We start from the raw sequence: 12,757 nt of genomic DNA on the forward strand, positions 1-12,757 counted from the left end.
CTGCTTGCTTCCCCCTCTTGTCTTGCGGGCACCTGGAACTCCCAGTCTGGGCGGCTCTCCTTGCCTTGGCCTCCACCCTCCTGCAGAGAGGGCCTGTGTAGAGGCGGTGGAGAAGTAAGCACTGCCCTCTGGTGGCAGCTTATGGGCCCACATGTCACTGTGCTTTGCCGCGTTTTAACTCAAGTATTTTTAAAGCAATGATTGAGCATCTTTTGTGTGCAATGTCCGGGGAAGGCACGCAAGGTGTGGGCAGTGAGGAGAAGGGGGCCTCATCTCTACAGTGAAAATCATGGTAGAGGAGCTCTTATGGCTGCAGTGGGGGTTAACTACCGTGTTTTCCCGAACATAAGACCAGGTCTTATGTTAAGTTTTGCTCCAAAAGACGCATTAGGGCTTATGTTCAGGGGATGTCATCCTGAAAAACCCTGCTAGGGCTTATTTTCCGGTGAGGTCTTATTTTCGGGGAAACACGGTAGGTAGGGTCATGCACGGCGTGCATTTCAGCCTTACTCCTGGCCCAGGCTGCATTTATCACACACGTGTGCTCAGTGCCTCCAAGGAGACTACCAACCGGAGGGGCACACCACCCTGTGTGTGGACGCACCAGCGTTGGGATTCCTTCAGGCAGGGCGGGGCTCAGGTGCCAAGGGGCTTTTTCCTGTGCTGTCCTTCAGTGCAGTGGAGGATCCCCCAGCAGCTGCTCCCGGTGGGGAGAGCCAGCAGTGCAGGTCGCCTGCAGATACACTCTGATTCATGTGGCATTCCAAGGGCCTATGTGTGTGTGGGGGAGCCCATCCAGGGCAATGGAGACCTGGGGTATGTGAGCAGTCTCTCACTCTCCAGTTAGCAGCTGGGCAGGCTGGATCAGCATGGCTCAGGTTTGCTTGACAGCGGCCCACAGACACACAAACATACCTGTGTGTATACCAGAGCTGGAACGGGCTCCCTCCTCTCGTAGGGAATGACTTCCTCATCACAGGGGGAATTCAAGGGAGTCTGGGCACTCTGGGTGAGATGCTACAGAGAAGAGTTGGGCATCGGATGAGCAGTGGACTGATGGATGCTTAAAGCTTCAGGCATCTGCTTCGGGCACACAGGCTTCTTTACATCTGTGTCCACAGCTGCCTCTGCCCCTTTGCTCAGGCTGGTCTCTGCTCCCTGCTCTGTGTTAGCCATTACCTATCCTTTAAGGCCTGGCTCAAAGCCTCCTTCTCCATGGAGCCTGTGCTGAAGACACACCTGTCCAGGGCGTCTCTGAACACCTTACGCAAATTCTAGCTATTACTCCAGCAGGCGTACAGATGCCATTACCATTTCCTCCGCTAGGCCCTGGACCCCGTGAAGCTGGGTTGGGTCTTGAGCATCTTTTCTAGCCACCATAACTCGCAGCCCAGAGCTGGATGGTACAGATACCTGACAAATAGTCCATGGTGACCACCAGGTGTTCGCTTTCTACATCTGGGAAAAGCATGATTCAGACTGTCCCTGGAGAGGCGGGAGTTAGAGAAATAGGGGGAAGGCCGTAGTTGGTTCTGGAAGGCCAGAGCAACACAGTCAGCACAGGCCCGGAATGGCCAGCAGTGCCTCCAATTACCATGGCTCTCTCATTCTCAAGGCAGCAACAGCCCAGCACTTAGCAGCATGGCCTCTGGAACCAGATGGCCTGGGTTCAAGTCCCAACTCTGGCACTTACCACCTGTGTGACCTCAGGCAACGTACTTAACCTCTCTGTGCCTTAGTTTCCTTATGTGTAAAATAAGATACTCAGAGTACCTACCTGAAAGTATTGTTGCCAGGATTAAATGAATTTTAATACAAGGTTTCTCAAACTTCCATGTGCACACGAATCACCCAGAGATCTGGTTAAAATGCAGATTCTGACTCAGCAGGTCTGGGGGTCCTGCAATACTGCATTTCCAACAAGCTCCTGGGGGACCTCGAATCACACTTGGCATATTCAGGAGTTAATACGTGTAAGGTACATAGAACAGGTCCTTGCACATAATAAGGGCTGGGGGAAGTATTGTTAACTACTATTACCTGGTACCTTTCAAGGAAGGGTATGGCTTCCAGAACTTTCTGCCCCCTCTATCCTTTATGGTGCTCTGTTCTCTGGGGCCTTGGTGATGCTGTAACCTCTAATGTCTGCTATACTGAGGTAGGCTGTTCAGAACCTCTGTTGTCTCTCCTCTGAGCCCCGAGGAACAAGGAACGACAGGTGTTGGGGGCAGGCAGAAGTGATTTGGGGAGAGCTGAGAAAGAAACAGGAAGAGAGCTGTTGGCAAGAGGTGGCTCACAGGCCTCTTCACTCAAGTGTCCGTGCATGCACTGGTGTGAGCTTCACAGCCTAAACCACATACCTCACAGCTTCCCCTGCCCCCTCCGCTCCTGCCGCCCCCTGCTTCCTGCAGGAAAGGCACAGGTGACTTCAGCCAGGGTGCTTTTAGCATTTCTGGCCAGAAACCGCAGGCCAAAGCCATTGGCCACATCCTCCTGATCTAAATGTCCTGACCGCCGCCTCGGCCACCAGTACACTGGTCAGGTCTGGTTTGGTCCCTGAGGCCAGGCGTAAGCAGGGGTGAGGCTGGGGTTCCTAGGTATTTTTGAAGAGGTGAAGGAAGATGGGGGTAGGTGAGTGGAGGGGCTGAGGGCAGGGGGTGTGGAGGGAGAATCTTGCTGGGGAAGCTGGAGGGTCGAGTGTCTGTCCTCACCACCTCCCTCTCTCCGAACAACCTCGTCCCATAGTCTTTGTCTCCCACCTCCCCGGGTTGTTTGTACGGGTCCCGTGTGGTGACCTGTGAAAAGTGGTCTTGGAACACAAATCACATTCATCCGTTAGGAGTGGGCGAGAACCTTCTGGCAGATGTAGCTGGTTGCTGCCTTAGCTCCATTTAGAGGTCATTTCCCGGAGAGCAGCCCCAGGCTTCCAGGTGTACGCCAGTCATAGTGTTCCTCTGGTCTTGCCCCAAGAGAGGGTGACACAGCCTGGGGCCCTTCACTCTCTGCTGATTTCAGATGGGCTGCTGAGCTCTGGGAGGCTCGTGAGATCAAGGTCACTGGTTCAAGTCCCACCTTGGGGGTAGAAGTGAAATTCCCTTTTTTTCCACTCAGGTGGCAGCACTACCCCTGCCTGGTTCTCTCCTAGACCGAGGCCTCAGGCTGGGAGCTTGAGGCATCCTCATACCAGGAGCCCCTCCCGAGGCCCGAGGGAGGCAAGGTGTCCAGTTCAGATTCCTCCACTCAGAGGATGCTTTTCCTGGAAGAACTTTCAGGCTCATCGACCCGATCCCATCCTTGCAGGGTTGGGGAGGCTGGGCCCAAAGAGGAAGGCCTGGCACCTTCGGCTCTTGCTTGCCCAGAGTCATCTGGTCTTCTGTTTCTGGTGGCAGTACCATTTCCCTTTGGAGATCTACCTTCCTGTAATAGGTGAGGACGTCTTCGTCAAGCTGTCCACCAAACTACTCCATCCTCTCTAGACAAGGGGTGGTCATTTGACCCCATCCCATCTTAGCCAATGAGACTCTTTGTTTTCTAGTGGGATAAAGCCAAGAAATACCCAGACATACCTGCCTTGAGGGGATCTTGGCAGTTAGGCCCTTGTAACTGGTCTGGAGTCTGTGCCCCCTGAGGTCTGGGTCTTTATCTGTCTCCAGAACCGGTGAACTATTCAAGATCCTTCTAGCGAGTTCTGTTGGACTCAAGTTAGCCACAGCCTGTGTCTGTGGTCTCTAGACCCAGAACAGCGATTACTGCAGGGAGGGACATGAGAACATGAAACTAGTAAGCTGGTGGCACTGCTGGAACTCAAACCCAGGTTTCTAGACTCCCAACCTGTGCCCATGTCCCCTGGGAGGAATCTCTGGCCTGAAAGGAGCAGTGGGACTGAAATAAAGTAGAATCGAAGAGAAGAAATGAGTGTGCTTGTCTATGGCAGGTGTTGGGTGGGAGCTGTTGGTGGTTTGACTGCTGGGCAGAGTGTGAAGAGGCACATAGAAGCCGGGCAGGCGGGGGGTGGGGGTGGGAAGGGGTCACCAGCCAGGCCCCCTGTGGCCTTCACACGTGCCCTAGCCCCTGTCCAGCTCTCCTGATATGTGGTAGGAAATCAGCACTGGGGTGGGGGTTGAGGGGTGCGGGCGGGGTGGGGTGGGGCAGGGAACACAGATTTGGTAAACAACGTGCATGCGGAGCTGGTTCAGACAAGCCATAGTGGGAATGTGACTGCAGTGGGAGGACTCGCGATGGGGCCATATCTAACTCACTCTGAAAGTGAAACCAGCCACCCACCAAACACGGGGCCTCTGCTAGTTCTGAAAGTTCTGGCAGCCTGTCTCTTTATTAATCGTCACCAAAATGGAAACCAGTCAGCAAGACAGATTCAAGGTCAGCCAGCCAACTGGGATGTATATGGGCCTCACCAGGCCTTTGGAAGTCAGGCATTCAATGTTGTGGCCGACCAGGAAGACACCTGGCTGTGACCCCTTTTTCAGAGTACACTAGGCAGCCGGAGGTTTCTGTCTTAGAGCGTCCTGTGTTGGCCCCTAAGATCCAGGGCTCACACCTGGCTATGTGACAACCTATTCTGAGGGCGTCAGCAGAGAGAAAACCGGGGGCACGTACACTTCTCTTGCTGCCCTCTCATTCAGTTCCCACCTCACCATCACCCAGGCTGGTCAGCCATCCTTGAAGGGCAGGGGGGGCGGGGGGGCGGGGGGGAGGGCTGGTAATTAAAGACGACTTTAAGCCTTAATCTGTGTGTTAGGTGCCTCTTCCTCCATGCTGGGCAAAGACATCTGTGTTTGCCAAGAATCTCAGTTGCTAACCATAGAACCCAACCTGGCTACTTTCATTAGAAAAAGAATTTATTCAGGATATTTTGAACCGCAGGAATCTTCGGCAGGATTGGCAAACCAGGCTTGGAGGGGTGCAGTATCTGAGATGTGATGTTCTGATGCCACCTTCACCAGCCTCCTAGATTCCTCTGCCTCCTTATTCACATCAAGCTCGCTCATACTGAGGTCTGCAGCATAGACTTCTGATTGGGGAAGCCTGGTCACGTGCTCACTGCCTCAGCTCCTAGGGAGTCTGGAAAAGTAGACTTTTGGCTTATTGCTTGGGGCTCCTAAAGAAGCAAACAATACAAAAAACACAGGAAAGGTTTGCAAAGCTATGTGACCACAATGTAAGATAAATATCTGGCCAGCACTTGAGAAGAAACATTCCTGACAGAGGGTCCTGTGTCTGCTTTAGCCCTCAGCACTACCCTCTCTCCAAAAGTGGCCCTTTCTGGCACCTCACTGGGCCAGCAGGCCTGGTGGTGGTGTTTTGTTAGTTTCAATTAGAATGAATGACCAATAGTTTAAATAAGAGAATTTCATGTGTGTGTTTTTCTTTTTTAATCTCATTTTTTTGCTCTTGAAAATTCAGAATTTTCTGGCAGTATTGAGTCAATATTCCCATTTGCCGTCTCCCCTGGAGATGGAGTCTCCAGTTTGCCCTGTGGGCATCTTAGTGGGGGACTCCCGCCCAAACCCACCCTGAGGGAGAGACTGGGCCTCTTCCCTCCATGGAAGCCATTGATGTTGACAGGCCAAGAGAGTAAGGTATATTTGAGCTAATTGCTGATTGTCCAAAAACACCATTTGGCTCATGGTGTCTTCAAAGTGCAGTTGGGGTGGCCCTTGGGGTGTCTCTTCAAACCTGAAAACATAGAAACAATGTCAAGAAAATCCTGTTTTAAAGTTGGTGGTGCACGTGCGTGAGCACACAGGTGGAACAGGCTTTGGGCTGCAAATTTAAGGTGCCATGGGAATGATGACCGGGGGCCCACACCACCATGCATCTCTGAGTGCTGTCCAGAGGGGCCCTTGTCCACAAATCCTTGTCGCTGGACATTCTGAAGCTTTGCACTTGGCTGGAACTCCCCTTCCTCTGGCTCATGTTGGTCCCTTTATTCTGGGGAGGAGACCCATGGTCTTTTCTGTATCCTCACTGTGTGTGGCCTGTTTTAGGATCCGCCAAAATATAGTTGTGTGTCTTCTCTTGGTCCCACCTTATTTAGATTCTTGAGGTGGCAACGAGACTGATGTGCCATGGTGCCAAGAGTCAGGGTCCAAGGGAAGATTTTATGGTTTCAGGAACCACTGTCTGAAGCTGGCATTTTCACCAACCAGGGAGTTCAGGGTCCCCTGTCCCTAGAGTCAGGCTGGACTGAAGGTGTCATTCTAGAGCTGGGGTAGATGTCTGACCCCATGAACTGCTTTCCTCCAAGCAGACACTGTCGGCAGTGGTGACAGCCAGAGGGACATTTAAATTTTTTTCCGATTTTTAAATAAAAACACTAAGAAAAAAATGCAAGCAAGCATAACTTCTAGTTAGAGAGGAACTTCTCACAGACACTTGGCAAACATCACACGTCGTCTTTCCTTGCTGCAAAACCTAGATAGTCTTCTGAGAAAGATCACAGGTCTTGGTGAAACCTGCTAAGAATAAGAAAAAACAAAAAGATTCTTTTCTACATGATTCCCACGGGAAAGAAGGAAACAGTTGCAGGTGCTGTCAGAGGGTCTTTGGAGATTTCCTGAGTGTCCCTACGACAAGACTCTGGATTGGCAGTCAGGAAACAGGAGGGAATTAGGAGTCGGTGTGACTGTGACAAATGCTTCCAGCCCTGGGTCCATCGGCACAGGGAGGTGGTCCCACAGGCCTGGTGACTCAGGACACTTTCAGGTTCCCCGGGAGAAGTTAGAGGTAATGAGGGGGGCTGGTGTTTGGGTAGCACCGAGGGGCACTCCATTTCCCACAAAGGGTCCCACACTTTTGATTATGATTTTGGCTCCAATTTTATTTATTTCCTTAAGTAGGCATTATGTTCCCATGAAACAAAGCTCAAATGGTACAAAAGTTTATTCAGGAGAGTTCCGCTCCTCTGCCGGCCACGTCTCCCAGCATCCTTCCCTAAAGGAAAACGCTGCTACCAGTCTCTAGGCATTCCTTCCAGAGCTACTCACTGCACATACACGCTAGTTCATGGACATACACATACACACACACATGTACACATGCACACTCACCCCTGCGCACGCACATGCAGCTCACATACTTATGCCCACCTTTGCAAACTCACATACCTAGATTCTCCCTCACACATGCACCCACAGTCACACATGGAAGGCTCACCTTCACACCCTTACATATCTCCTTACAAATGCACACACTCAGGCTCACTCTCTCACACCGTCACACACACCCCTTCACATTTACATACAGTTGTCCCTGCTATACAAGTGGTAGCACACTACACACTTTGTTCTGAACTTGGTTCTTTGACACTCTGCTAGACAACTTGGGGATGGTTCCATGTCAGGAACAGAGAGCTGTGCCTTCCTTTTGTGTCAAGGCTTGTCATGCAGGGTCTCTGGCCTAGCTCGCAGGACACGGTGAGGCCAAAAAGGAACATCCATGGAGCCATAGGTAGGGGAGTCACACCACTATATTCTCGCTGGCGGCTGGGTTGGAGACACAGGAAGCAGGAGCCACACGATCTGCAACCTGCCGTCCACTTCTCTGCCAACCAACCCTACCTGCTAGCTGCAACCCGCCGTGCTAATTACAATCCGCTCTTGCTAGCCCAGCCACCATCTTCTTGCTAGCCCCCATTTTCTGCTAGCATAGCCACGGCAGTTATATTAGTGGCCAATGGCTCACTGGTTACAGCTGACGGCCAACTAGCCACAGCTGATGGCCATCCAATCACAGCTGATGGCCATTTACTACCCGAGTGAGCACCTTTCCACGTGAGGGCGAGAGCCTGGAAACTGCACTCCTGGCTCTGTCCCCACAAGGCTACAGATGTTCCCTAACTTAATTTACTTCCCAGCGGTCCTCTGTTGGTGCACATTTAGGCTGCCTCCAGTCTTGCCACCGCGTGAACCCCTTGGCACACACATTTCTTACACAGCGCACATCTCTCTATAGCAGGGGTGGCCAAACTTTTTTTCAATGTTTTTTACCAAGGGCCATATGCGGTAAAATACACAAACAGCCGGGCCACTCACTTGAGGTGAAGTACGTATCACCTCACCTGGCTTATTTAAGTAAACTAAATATATTTTTGGAATTTGCTGCGGGCCAATTACAATGGATTGCAGGCCGCAGTTGGCCCGCGGGCCGCAGTGTGGACACCCCTGTTCTATAGGATGAGTTTGAGCCTGTGCCGGAGATGTGACTGGTGTTGTCAAATCGTCTGCCTGAGAAGTGGCACCACTTTGAACGCACGTCAGCAAGGTGACCCACCCTTTTAGACCATTCTTGGTGACAAACCTTTTGAAACTTCAAATACATTGTTCCCAGTGTTGTTTTCAACTTGTATTTTCTAGAATCTTTAGGGAACTAGAGCTTTAGCACCTCTGATTCTTTCTTGTTTCCTTTATTCCTTCCATCCTTGCATCTGAACACCTTCTGTATATCAGGTAATTTTCTAGGCTCTGGAGATGTCTGGATGGATCGCACACAGGTGCTGTTCTTAGGGAACTCCTAGTATAGGCATGTGAACAGAAGGTCACGGCTAGATGCAAGAACAGGCGTGTGCATGAATCTGACCTGGCTGGAGGGGGAGATCAGGGAAAGACTGGTTTTAAATCGGGGAGCTGAGTTAGTTTGAAAAAGAGTGGGGTGGGCATGGGCTGACCAACTTTGTTCCAGTTTTGGCACCAATAGTCCCGTGCCTTGGAAACCCCTTCAGGCCCAGGCAAAGCATGACAGCTGGTCCTCCTGGAGCAGTCCTGGCAAGGCGCCAAAAGGAAGAGTGATTTCTACACGAAAAGCATGGTTTGCACGAGACATGAGCTGCTGGAGAGGCCAAGTAGGACTCATATCTGGTTGCCAGTAAAGCCTGGTGCTATGGAGGCAGGATTTTCTCCAGGTGAGGACTCAGCTACCTGCTGACTTTCAAGAAGTCAGGTCATAACCCCTGGGTGGGTGGGGAGCAAAGACTTGAGGGTGGGTGTGAGAGTGTCTTCTGGATGAGCAACTGTGCCATCCAGGCTGAGCAAGGGAAGGAGGCCAGGAGGGGTGGGTGGCCTGGGAGATGCTGGAGGTCTTTGCGATGGCAACAAGAGCTAATAGTCCCTTCAAACCTCGCTCCTCTGCCTGTGTGCTCTTTACTTATAGCTAGGCCCATTGCCCAGCCTCCTTTGCAGCTAAGCTGTTCATGTGACTCAGTTATAGCTAATGGGATGTAAGTTAGAAGAGGCAAGGGCAACTTTGGGGAAGGGTCCTTAAGAGGAAAAGGCGTGCCTTTTTTTCTCCCTTCCTCCACCTTCCAGCTGCAGGAATGCAGGTATGATGGATGGAGCTTGAATAGGTCTCTTGGTCTATGAGAAAGCAGAAAGAGACTGAAGATGCCCCAGTAGCAAGACAGATTTAGTTCAGCATCCTGGTGACATCATAAATGGCCTCCTCCAAGCCCTGGACTGCCAGCCTCTGGAGTCCTTTTATGTAAGAGAGAAATAAAGTCCTCTCTGATTTTAGACCACTGTTACCCTCTTCTATTCTCTTTGGACACACACAGTTGGACTTCACCCTAACTGGGACACTGTTGTAGGTGGAAGAGGGTGGCAGCAGCAAGGGGGTGAGGTGGCAGTTTGAGGGTTCTGGGTTGGCACAAGTCAGAGTGATGACAAGGTCCCAGTGTGGGCTCGGCCTGGGCACTGATGTGGACTCAGACAGAAGACCCCTGGGGAGACGATGGTGCAGGAATCTAGAGGCTGCAACATGGACCCTGAGGTCTCCTGGGAGTTGGAGTGGAGCAAAAGGGGGAGTGGAGAGGGAGGGAGTGTTTTGTAGGTGTCAGTGCTGAGGAGGGCATGGGAGTCTGGCGGCCTGACTTGACCCCCAAAAGAGGCAGCCCTGTGATGGGCAAATGGAAAAGTCATGGTCAGGCAGGGACATAGAGCCAGAAGACTCTGAGCTATGCTTGTCCCATGGGACCTATGAAACTGGGGTCCTTGAGCTGGGCTGGGTTCAGTGGTGGTTGAGCTCCTGGGGCTGTGTCCACAGAGCTGAGGTTGCAGGGAAGTTGGTCCACAAAGGGGCCCTGTGAGGATGCAGTGGGGAGGGATGGGGGATGGAGGGGGCAGCAGGGGCAGTTAAAGAAATGAGGGTTTGATGCACTTGGTCGCTTGGGTCCTGGGGGGTGGGGGCTGCTGGAGGAGGCTGGTTCTGATCCAGAACTCCTGAGTCAAGGGTCTGGGCAGGCCTGAGTAGACACTGTCAGAGAAGCTTCTGGATTCCTCTTCAGGTTACCTCAGAGAGGGTCTGATGTGCTCTGTCAGACAGACCCCGGTTCTGATCCTGGCTCTGTCACATTCTGGTTGGATGACCTGTGAGCCTCAGTTTCCTTGCCTGAGGAAGGAAGGGACTGCTCTGTAGAGAGCAGTCTGGGCAGGAATCGGCGTGTGCAAAGTCCCCGGGGCATGGAGCGCTTGGCGTGTTTGCTGAACTGCAATGAAGCTTGAGCTGGTGGAAAGTTCAGAGATGACGGCAGGGCCAGCTCCTGCGGAACTTTGAAGCCAAGATGACATATCTAGATTTTATTATAAATGCACTGGGAACTCCTGGAAGGTTTTAAAGGGGGTGGTGCTGTGAAATGACCTGATTTGGGTTTGGGAAAGGTTGTTCTGGCTGTTGAGTGAGGAATAGACTGGAGGGGGTCAGGTGTGGAAGCAGGGAGGCCAGTCAGGGGCCCCTGTGGACCTGGCTGCAGGGAGACGCTGGCAGCTGGGACAGGGGTGGTGGCCGCATAAAGTGCTTGCGCTGCAGGGTGCACCTGTCACCACCCCAGCCTTGGGGCCTGAACCTGGCATACCCTTCTCACCCCCCTTACCTGGGGCACCTTCTCTATTAATCAGGGTAGTGCCCACTAACTGCCGAAACAAGAACCTCCAAGTCTCAGAGGCTCAGCACCATGTAAGTATATTTCTTGATCACATCTCAGTCAAGTGTGGATTGTCCAGCCTTCACATTATTGCTCCAGTGGATTCTTGTTGGAGTGGGGAGAGGAGGCAGAGGAAGGGAAGGCGGTGGAGGAGAGAGAGAAGAAGGGAGAGGAGGAGAGAGAGACGCAGGGGAGCATCAAAGGGTTTTCAGGCCTGGAAGTAGACTCGATCACTTCCACCCACATCAAACTGGCCAGACTCAGTTCATGGCCCCATCTAACAGCAAGGGAGGCTGGGATGTGGAGTCTGGCAGATGCCCAGTGGGGCGGGGGCACAATAGCCTTCTCTCTGCACCATGATGCACGCCCCCACGTGCCCCACAGCTGAGGTTTAGGTGGATGATGTGAAGATTGTGCAGTGCTGAGGTTCTCCTGGCTCGGCATAGGCCACCCTCTGCTTTTCCACCTGAGGTGTCCTGCCTTGGGACCCTTGGCAAAAGCAAGTCCCACCTGGCCTGGGGTGGGGAATGCTGAGTGTGGGGACTGTCTCCTTCCCTGCTTTCCTTTCCTTGTTCAAGAAGCCTCAGCTGGTGCAGGCTACACTTGTACCCCCTCCCCCAGGATATCTGGCTGGTTACAGCTGCCTCTTCTCTCTCCCCTGGTCCTACCGTGGCCTGTGTCACTAATCAAGGCAGGGCCTGTGCCAGCCACCTCAGGCTTCTCTGCACCTGGCCTGGCCACTGGGACATCTTGGGTGCTCAGCAAATGTGTGCTGAATGAATAAAAGAAGGAAAGAGGGATGGAGGAGGGAGCCCCCCAGGAGTACACGCAGGGCAGGCCAACGCCATGCTAGGGCAATACTCTTGGGAGAGGCTGCTTATTACAAGCTGAGTTTGTGATTTCTGGCTTTGCCTGAGGATGTATTTTTTTTCTTTACTTGTGTTTTTAAGTTTTAACTGAATTCATATATGTTGGGGCAGGAAATATATTCATGCGGTACAAAAGGGTCTACAGTGAAAAAAGTCCTTCCTAGCCCCCTTCCTTGCCTGGCTTTCTTTCCCGGGAGAACCAGTGTTCCTGGTTTCTTGAGAAGCTTCCAGAAATATTCCAGGCTTAATACATATTGGCTAGTATTCTCATCTTTGTGGTGGTTGCGTTAGTACCCTTTCCTGCAGCCAGAAAGTCTTGCTTGAGGGGGGAGGGGAGGTCAGGTAGGGGAGGAACTGGCCTTCAGTGCAGCCTGCTCTCTGGTCCGGCCACTGTTCAGTCCTCTGGACACACCGGGTGGAAACTGCTTCCCCCCGCCACACTCCATAGGTGTGGACATTGAAGCAGAGGGAGGCAGGGTCCCTGAGCTTCAAAGAAGCCTTGAATCTGGTCTTTTCCACAACATGGACAGCCCGAGTGCTCCTTCCCACTCAGAGGGATGTTGGCCTGAGTCTCTTTTCAGGGTCTTCAATTCTGCTTTCTCACTTCTATGCAGATGGGGGTTCTGCAGACCTGCCCTTCCCACTTCCCCTCCTGCTTGTCCTTATTCCCGTTTTCGAAAGGGATGGCAGCTTCCAAGACCTCCCCCTCGCCCCCAAGCAGGGCCATTAAATCAGGGGAAACAGAGAGAGACTGGGTGGAACTTCACAGGGTCGCTGGGCCTGTGACCCTGCACATAAATAGATGTGCACTTTTCTAAAGAGGGGTCCATAACTTTTCATCACTAAAAAAGCCCTGAGCTCACCTCCTCCCCACCGACCAAAGAAAGAGGGGAGAGAGGATTAGGAACTATGACTTGAGAGGAACAGGGAGGTTCTAGAATGTTCAATAAGTGGC

Source organism: Rhinolophus sinicus, chromosome 1 (genome assembly GCF_057876585.1).
Source record: "Rhinolophus sinicus isolate RSI-liver-muscle chromosome 1, RSI-T2T, whole genome shotgun sequence".
NCBI lineage: Eukaryota > Metazoa > Chordata > Mammalia > Chiroptera > Rhinolophidae > Rhinolophus > Rhinolophus sinicus.